Source organism: Lolium perenne, chromosome 6 (genome assembly GCF_019359855.2).
Source record: "Lolium perenne isolate Kyuss_39 chromosome 6, Kyuss_2.0, whole genome shotgun sequence".
NCBI classification, from domain to species: Eukaryota; Viridiplantae; Streptophyta; class Magnoliopsida; order Poales; family Poaceae; genus Lolium; species Lolium perenne.
Window position 1 is genome coordinate 51067710 of NC_067249.2, and position 9452 is coordinate 51077161.

General features: G+C 42.3%; 1 long non-coding RNA gene across 1 annotated transcript; it reads left to right on the forward strand.

Moving 5' to 3' along the window:
- Positions 1-4636: 4636 nt before the first annotated feature.
- LOC127309652 (uncharacterized) lies at positions 4637-5160 on the forward strand. The gene is made up of 2 exons (XR_007857264.1): positions 4637-4738; positions 4825-5160. It is a non-coding gene; the product is annotated as an uncharacterized lncRNA (long non-coding RNA).
- Positions 5161-9452: the final 4292 nt, after the last annotated feature.

Here is a 9452-nt window from a genome sequence, read left to right on the forward strand (position 1 = left end):
TCGCTGTTCGTCTGGATGCACTCGACCTTGCCAGGTACAACGAGGTAGGGAAAATCGACCTCATGGACTGAACATACTACGGGGTACTCCAGAAAAATAATTTTCGCTGGGGGGGCGACAGCCCAGGTTCGCCCCCGTGAAGCTCCGCCGTTGTTGGTAGCATCGTGGCGGAGCTGTGGGCGAGAGGAGAGGTCGCGAGGTGGTCAGAGTCAGCGGGGCACGTGCGTGTACTGACGCGTCGAGGGCGCGTCCTTGCACGCTCTGGCGTGTCCTGGGCGTCGTGGGCGCGTCGCGTTTCAGGGGAGTGAGGCCAGCTTAGTTGACATGGTGAGAGAGAGAGGGGAAGAGAGGGAGCAGGTGTGACATGGTGGTAATCATGGTGGTTGGCATGGTTTGGCATTGGATACTTTGTGCAGTTCTCTTGGGCTAAAGGGGTACTGCAAGCTTCTGTGAGGTGAGACCAAGGTGTGTGACATGTTTGGCAAGGTGAGAGAGGGCTAGAGTGTGCACAATTGGATCTATGCAAGAATTGGGTGACATATGCAATGTCCTTGGCATGGTCTTGTGTCATGGTGAGCATGCATTGCTAGGTGAGGTCATTTGGGATACTTTAGGGTACAATGCACTATAGATGAGCACAAGAGAGAGGAGGGTGAGGTGGTACAAAGTGGTTGAAATAGTGGTTGTACCTCTATGTAAACAAATTGATCATAAGCCAAGGTCTCACTTGTTTTTGAATTTGGCCAAAATTCTACATAGGAGTGATCTAAATAATGTTTGGCAACTATTGGTGGCATTGGTTTGAATTTTGGAAATGTTTTGTGAAAATTCTAAAAGTTGGGGGTAATCTAGAATCTGATTCAACATTACCACTTTGCATCCTTATAATAATCAATAGAAAAGGAACTAGTCAAAGTGGTCAACATCAAAAGTGTTCATCTTGATGAGGTCTTGGATGAGGTGCAAAGAGTTGGGAGAGTTTGGTTTAAGAATCTCTTAATCCAGGGGCTTAAAGTGGGTATGTTGTTAAAAATGGCGCATGTGACCCTTATCACATGTGGCTAGTTTTTGAATTTTTCTTTGATTTGATTTGGGTTTCTTTGATGCAAAAGGGATTCTTTTGAGTTTAGATGTGTTTCCAAACCATTGGCACAAATTAATATGGCCTAGGTTAAAGATTTTCAAAAATGGCCATAGGCCCATATGTAGTGTTAATTTATTTTTCTTTTCTTTTTCTTTATTCCTCTTTGATCCAAAAGATCATGGTTTTGGGTTCATTTGGTGTTAGGTTGGATTGATGGAGGGTTTCACCATTTGGGTAAGGTAAATAGGGCATAGGTCATTATTTGTGAAATGGCCATAAGCCCACATATGCCTCCCCTTATTTTGTTTTCTTTTTCAAAAGTTCCTCTTTCGATTTAAAAGGGGTAGGGTTTTAGAAACATTTCCAAAATACTTCACCCAAGCATCTTAGCAAAACTCACAACACTTGGTCATGAGCACTATGCACATTATAGAACTTAAATAAAGTTTTTGTTGGCTCCAATTTTTGGAAAAGGGAGAATTCATTTTCTTCTTTGTTTGAAAAATTGGGATGTTACAGCTGTGGTGGCCAAATTGTGTTTTTAATTACGTGGATTTCATTGAGCTTCACAAAATGAAAGAGTTTTTGTGAAAAGCCAGCACCTTCAGTTTGTTACTTCAAAGTCTCCTGCAGAGAAGTGAATGGATGTGGAGCAAAAGGAAAACAATAGGATATGTAGTAGGACAATGAAATTCCATGCAGTTTGATGCGGGAGAACTATGTCGATAAATATACTTACACTCTAAAATATTAGCAACCAATTAACTGATTTGATGCGGGAGAAATTTCATGCAGTTTGATGCAGGAAAAGCACGAACGAATGTGATTTGATCTTTTCCAACTGACAATAGAACCTGACGAATACAAACTCCGGTTTTGTAGTCTCCTTAGCATCCTCAAACTGGCCAAACTCAAGCTTCACAACCACAAAATAAATCAAGGTGTTGCCCAGTGATAAATCGTCTCCATTTCTCTGAGGAATTTTAAGATATTGAAACACAAAATAAACCTTCTCATCCATAGCTGAAGACAAATTCGACGAAAGTACCAGACTGTAGCGGGCAGAACTGAAATTCCGTGGCCTGTTAGGTTGAATCCATACATGTGCACTGTTTTGCTTAATTTCCTTCATGTCCAAAAAAAAGGATTCGAGCAACTAAAAAGAGCAGGGGTGCGAGAACAAACAAAAGGGGAAATGGCTTACTGGCTTAGCTGATCACCTGCATATGTGATTAGGACAGATGAGTAAAAGCAAATATTTCTTGCTGGGAGGAGATGCCTTGCGAGAGAATCATCGTAAGATGGGAGCACACAAGAGAAAAGAATACGGACTTTGCATTGAGATCTTTATTTTTACATGCTGCATTGAGATCATTAGGATTGAGCAAGACATCCAATGTCATGTGACAGACCTCATCAATGTAATCAAATGGAAGCATCCAGTTGTCAATTACAGGAGACCAAGAACCATTAGGAAGATGAAAGAAGGCAAAGTGGCTTAATCCATGATGCGCCGTAATCAAATGAAAACCTCCAGGTGTGAGTTATAGCAGGCCAAGAACCATCGGTCAGATAAGGGAAGGCAAACCGGCTTAGTACTTGTGGCCCGAAGAAGAAGATGTAAAATTTGAGGGTGCGTACAGGAGGCAGAAGGTGCTGTTAATAGTTGTTGATGGTGTGTTGCATCAAAGAGAGTATTTAATGAATATATACGTGATAAATTTTCAAGGAAAAATATAGTAAAAACAATGACATGGCAACGTGATGATGTGGCATATTTGCATGTTGAGAGAATTACCCTTAGTGTGTTGCTCCTATTCAGATATTATAGATATCATTAATTAATGGAATTAACATAAATACCATCAATTAATATTGACTTTGGATATTAATTGTCTTGTATCATTGTTCCAGGCCGGACGAGTGTTTCTGTGGCTTCTAGTGCAAAATCGGCTTTTAGCTCGAGACAACCTTGCAAAACACCGTGCATTACATGATGGATCTTGTTTCTTTTGTGATGAAAATGTAACCGTTCCTCACTTGTTTATTGAATGTGTGGTTGCTAAGCATGTTTGGTTGATGGTTATGAGATTTTTACTGGGAATCATATACGGCTTGCTAGTAACTCCATTACTACTGCTGCTTTCTTATTGTCCTTATGAAAAAAAATCGAAATGACATGTGCTTACTGATGGTCTGGGATCGTGCAACCTCAGTGCTAAGGAGATGGCGGCCATTGCTTAAGAATCAAAACTCGCGACTGATGGATAGAAACTTGCAGCTACTGAACTTCAAGAGGGGAGAATTACTACATATTGCTTGGCTAGCTTGAAGACTGATGCAGATCGCCGACAGTTCCTCATCGACAACACCAACTGGTTTTCTACCTAGTTGTTGTTGTATGCTGGCTGTAACTTTTTTTTTTTTTGAGAACACAGTACAACGCAGACGCTCACAAACACGCACGTACAAATACCCCTATGAACGCACGCACGCACACCCTACCCCTATGAGCACCTTCGAGGGACTGAGCCGGCATATCTTGAGGTTGACGAAGTCACCACTGGCGCCTCGCTGTTGACGGGCACGTCACCTACCACTGAAAGCATAGCGCCGGTTAAATCCTGGAATAATCCAGGTAAATGCAAACACCCATACCAAGTCTAGGACTTGAACCTGGGTGGGCTGGTTCCACCACAGGGGACCTAACCACCAGAGCCAAGCTCTAACTTGAGAAAGGATATGATAGATTTGTAATAAGTAGTGTGGAGCTCTACCTAGGAGTCTGTTGCATACTACAATGTGAACCTTTGGCTTCGTTTCAATAAAAATGGGGCCTGGAGGGGGGGGGGGTTGCTGCCCCTATATTTCTAAAAAAAAATGCATCTGAGGTAAAACGGTGGAAGGAACGGGCGAGCTGCGTGCCCACGCCATGTGCTTCTCGTAGCCACAAGTAGTAACAGACATGTTCGGACACGATCTGCAGCTCTACTGCATCCCTGCATGTGAAACTTCAGGAGCCGGTCTCATCACATGAGAGAATCACACAGAAAGCCACGCCCGTCGGCCCTGTGCTGCATCCTCATGGCTCCAATTCTCTATCCAATGAGGGCGCGTCCACCATGTGATGCAAGACAAAGCCTCCTCGTCCGAGCGGTCGCACCAACATGCGATCACGTAGCATCCACGACGTATGGCACGTTCGACGATTTTTGGAGACTATTGTGCTACTCATTGCATTCATCTTTCAATTCCATGCTTTCTTTCAACATACTATATTTATTCAAATTTTGTGGGTATATTTTAATTATAAATTGTAATCAAAATTATAAGTCGTCTATCAACCAAATTTAAGGACCCTTTATATTTTGGGAATAAAGTATTAATATTAGTTAATGATATTTATGTGTGAGATTACTTGCCAAACAATGAAACAGGACATTTAATATCCAAAATTAAGGATACGATTTCTATCCAATTTTAGGTGCACTCTACCTATGCAAATAGACACCGAGGCCTCACCTCACCGAGTAATTACAATCCATTAGTTCACCTTGATCCAGTCTGCCAGGCATGGGGCACTCCAAGATCGCAGCGACTTCCCTGTGCTTCCTCCTCCTCCTGACCTTGTGTTTTGGTGACCCCATTTTACCAGTAAAGTTCTCATGTACTCCTTGTAATTCTTAAGCACGTACCGTAGCTAGTTGAGCTGATATTTTTTGTTGATTGAGCTCTAGCAGGAAAGGAGGAAAAGCCATGTGAAGAACATAGCAAGATCTTCAAAGGAGTTGAATGCGAATATGCCCCGTGCAAAGCGGCCTGCATCACCGAGGACTACAAGGGCGGGTACTGCAAGCCTGTAGTGGACGTTGGGTGCACGTGTACCAACTACTGTCACGACGGCCCGTCCGAGATGATCTGACTCAACTGAAGCCAGGGGTGACTATCTATCGTAGCGCTCTGACATATATGTGTTTTATCTGAGGTTTTCCCTTTTTTTGAGAAACATCTGAGGTTCTTCCGTAGATGTTGTTGTTTAATATCAATACATACATATGATCGGTACGGCAATGAAATGATTCGTTATAAGATATGCATCAGAAGATATACCATGAAGTAGGACAGAAGATTTGAAGGGACACAATTAACTGATGGACCTTTGTTTCTATGTTGTGTACGCCGAGCGCCAATTATTTGGAAGATGCTAATTAGTTTAGTTGAGGGGTGACAACATGTCGTGACTAACGCCGGGCAAGGGGTCACCGACTCCGCGGGACTGAATGCCAACCAGGCGTGATTCAAATCTGCAAATCATACACATGTAAATAAGTAAATTGACTTGAAACAAAACATCTACGGTTGGCTCGATTTACAGTAGTAGCTAGCCAATCTGAATTTGCAAATATATTACACAGAATAATTCCTATTGAATCTACCACGCATGGAAAAAAAGGTGCATATGCACATCCAATCTAGCTAATGAAATTCAGAGCTGGGAGACTGATGCGAGCAGAGAGAGTAATACGTGCATGTGCTCATCCAACGTAAATAAAAGAAATTTAAAAGATGAGATCTTTACCAGTGCAATCAGACCTATGAAGAAATGGAGGATCACATTACAGAAGCGAAGGAGCAATGATCCTTGTCGGCAAAAGGTTGAGTTTCTTGGTAGCTGGAACACGATCTGACAAATTCCAAAACATAAGTTGGGGGTTACAAATATTCAAGGGAGGCTGAAAACCGGGAGCATCCAGACAAATTCCAAAACATGAGTTGGGGGTTACAAATATTCAAGGGAGGCTGAAAACCGGGAGCATCCAGCTACCTTCCGAGGAGGCCAATATCGAAGATGAAGATGCGAATAGGCTAGCGCGCTAGGTACATGCAGGTTTTTAAGCACCGGCAGCAGGGACTCAATTAGATTGAGCAGTTTCTTCCTCATTTGCAAGGTAATAAATTTTGATGAATGCTGCGTGAGTTCGTTTCTGTACACTTCTGGCCGGGAGGTGATGGATCGCAGCGATAGTGCCGATATTTAATTGAGTCATAATCAGTAGTTAGGGAAAATGAGACGGGAGAGTCAAATGTTGTGCCACGGAGGTAGAGGGACGACGCAATGATGACAATGTTGGGCTCCTTTATTTTGTGACGTTGAACGTGGGATACATGCACAACCCAGTGCAAGAAGGTAGGAACGGCTGAACCAAATGTGGGTGAAAACTAAAGGGTGACGTGGCTGCATGAGGAGCCAGCTGGGGGACTCCTACTTAGATAGAAAATATTCAGTAGTCAGTTGGCGGTGAGTTGGAACCTAGGCACACACGGGATGAGTTGGACAATTGCAATCTACTGGCATAGAGAAGGGTAGACATGGCCAATAGCCAATGAAAGAGCTATGTGTTTTTTTATGATGTCAAGCAAAGTCACAAAATTTAGGCATGCTGCATGCCTGCATATTAGTGCGCTTGTGTCTTATTATTTCTTAATTGTAATTTGTTGACATATGCAATGTATATGGAGCCGTAAAAACACATGTTGAATCTCCTAGCATCGCAACTGCCAGCAGCTATGGTAGGAGTTTTAGGATGTGCCGTCTGTGGTAGGAAGACATGAGAAGTGTAATTGATAATTCGGAAGTTGGGAGGTTTCAAAAAAAATTGGAAGTTGGGATGAGGATAGACAAGAATTGACAATTAATGCACTCTAGAAATTTATGTGTACTTACAGATATATTTTTTGGCGAAGTTAATTTTTTTCTAAAAACCGCATGAGCATATTTCTTGAGATATGTGAATTTTAATGTCGATGTATTCTTAGTTAATCATTATACTTATTTATAAAATAAATGAATAAGTATAGTTGTGGGATTTAAGAAAAAACAATACCAGTTAATGGGCCAGATCAAATGTCTGCAATATACGAGCCCATGCTATTGCTAGCTAGAAGCGGGCTATACCAGCTCTTGCCTTTTCTATGGATCTTGGTTCAAGTGAACGACGAAGACGAATAGAGCAATGGCTGGCAGAAACTGATATTGCGTTCAAGAAAAAAAAAAGGGGGGAACACAGGCAATGCGAGCGCACAATTTAGAGGGTGGTCTACTTCACTTCACCGAAGTTGGAGATGAATTGGCATGGCAATAAACTACGGTGCGTTGAAGGTCAAGTTGGTGGTGCAGGTGAGTTGGGGGCTAACGAGGGTCACAAAGTTGACCGAGAAACTTAAATCTTGAAACAAACTAGTACTCACTCCAATTTTTAAAAAGTTTCATGATTTTAGTTCAAATTTAACTAAATGTTGAACCAAACTAATTTAAGTTTTGAGGTCGAATAGGCTGACGAGCGTTCACCTCGGCAATGTCTATTGATATGGACTTAGGGTTTTGGGGAAAACGACGATGAAGATTTTGGGAGCGAGAATAGGTACACGATGTACCCAGGTTCACGTCCCCACGGTGAAGGATCGCTACGTCATGTTATCAATTCAGTATATGAACATGGTTGTGTTACAGGGTGCCGCCGTAGGCGGAGTTATACCTAGTCTATCTATGTTGAGTCTATGTTGATTCTATGTTGTCTATGTTGCGTTGTAATACTGCGTGCCCTTAAGGGGTGCCCCCGCCTGGTTTTATATATGCAACCAGGTTAGGATGTACACGAGTCCTATTCAACTATACACTGGAGTTTTCTTCTTGAACCGAGCCAGGTATGATAATAATGGGTACCCTAAAGGGTATGCCCATGTCACAGGCTAGCGACGAGGTATAGTGAATAGGTCCGACATTGTCAATCAACTGGCATAAAGACTGGTAGACATGGCCAATATAGGCAGTGGAGTGGAGGGGCTGGGTGTGTTGTTTGTGATGTCAAGCAAAATGAAAAAATCCATGTGTGCAACATTAGTTCATTTGTGTTTTACCAGTTTTTAATTATAATTTGGTAACACATGCACTGCTGTGAAAACACATGTTGAACCTCCTACTCATAGGGCCGCAACTGCCAGCAGCTATGGTAGGAGGTTTAGGACGTGTCCTACGGTGGTAGGAACGCAAGGCGGCAAACGAGGGATGGGAGGCAGCCACAACAGGAGGAGGTGCAAGGTGACCAGGGAGATGGAGAGCACCATGGGTGAAAGTGAAACCCCTTGTAGCATACGAGAGAGAGAGAGGGAGGGAGAGGGTGAGAGAGTGAAAGCGGCTATGTTTAGAGACCGTGCTGGCTCGGGTATAGGGTCATGTCGGAACGGTGTTGGTAGGCAAAGTTAATTTCTTTTAAAAATTGAAGGATTTTTTAGACGAGATGAGAAGTGAGTGTAATTAACACTTCAGAAGTTGGGATAAGGATAGACAAGAATTGATGGCTAATGCACTCTAGAAAATACACCTGCATTTTGAGGCTCCCGTTCTATAGATATTTAATGATATCATAAAAATACATACAAATTCATGTAATAATACATCCAGGAGCATAAATAAATTGGTGGAATCATTTGAAAATATTGGTTTGCTTAGATTTATAGTGAAACCCACTATAATAGAGGTATTTCCTAAATATCCAAAATTAAATAATAGAAAAAACTTTACAACAAAATACAGTTCTACATCAGCACTATGTGAACTTGTGACCGATTTCTACATTAAGTTAGTATTTTGAGTTAGTATTGCTACTAGTAATACCAAAATGTTGTCTACATAATATATCAAATAACTTATCAATAAACAAACAATATTAAGGACACCATAATTTAGGATGAGATAAAAAAGTTCAGTATAAATATATATGTGATTATGTGTTTAACTTATCGGTTGTGGTGAAATAGAACAGGGGTTGATTTGCAGCTCAAGTGACCTTGATGCACCACTTTATTGTGGATTTGAGGGAGTAGTAGTTATTTCATATAAACCCCCAGTCAACATAGAGCTCGTAAACAACATTATTAGGATGAAACAACATAACTTGGGGCACTCGGTACGAACTTCAATCGGTACCTACCGTCTTGTCGTTGGTCCAAACGAGAGCACCGAAGGACGGCTCACCACTGTTGGGCGTGGCGAGCCTGATCACCACCTCGAACTTTGCCTTCTACCCGACACCAGCGAATTCCATCGTCGGCAGAGTCACGAACACAACCACATTGCTTCACGAAGACCATGACACACGGTACATCGGCACCGCACCGTACCCGATGCCGGTAATTTTTCTCTTGAAGAGTTTTTCTCTGGAATTGGCGTTCGCGTTGAATGTGGCAATGAAGGACGGATAATTGACATCGCTTGACGAGTTGGAGGAGTAGTCTTCACGGTCTGGTCCTCTGTGTAGTTGGCGGCATGTAGGAGTCCAACGAAATCCGCAGGACCAGCGTCCAACAC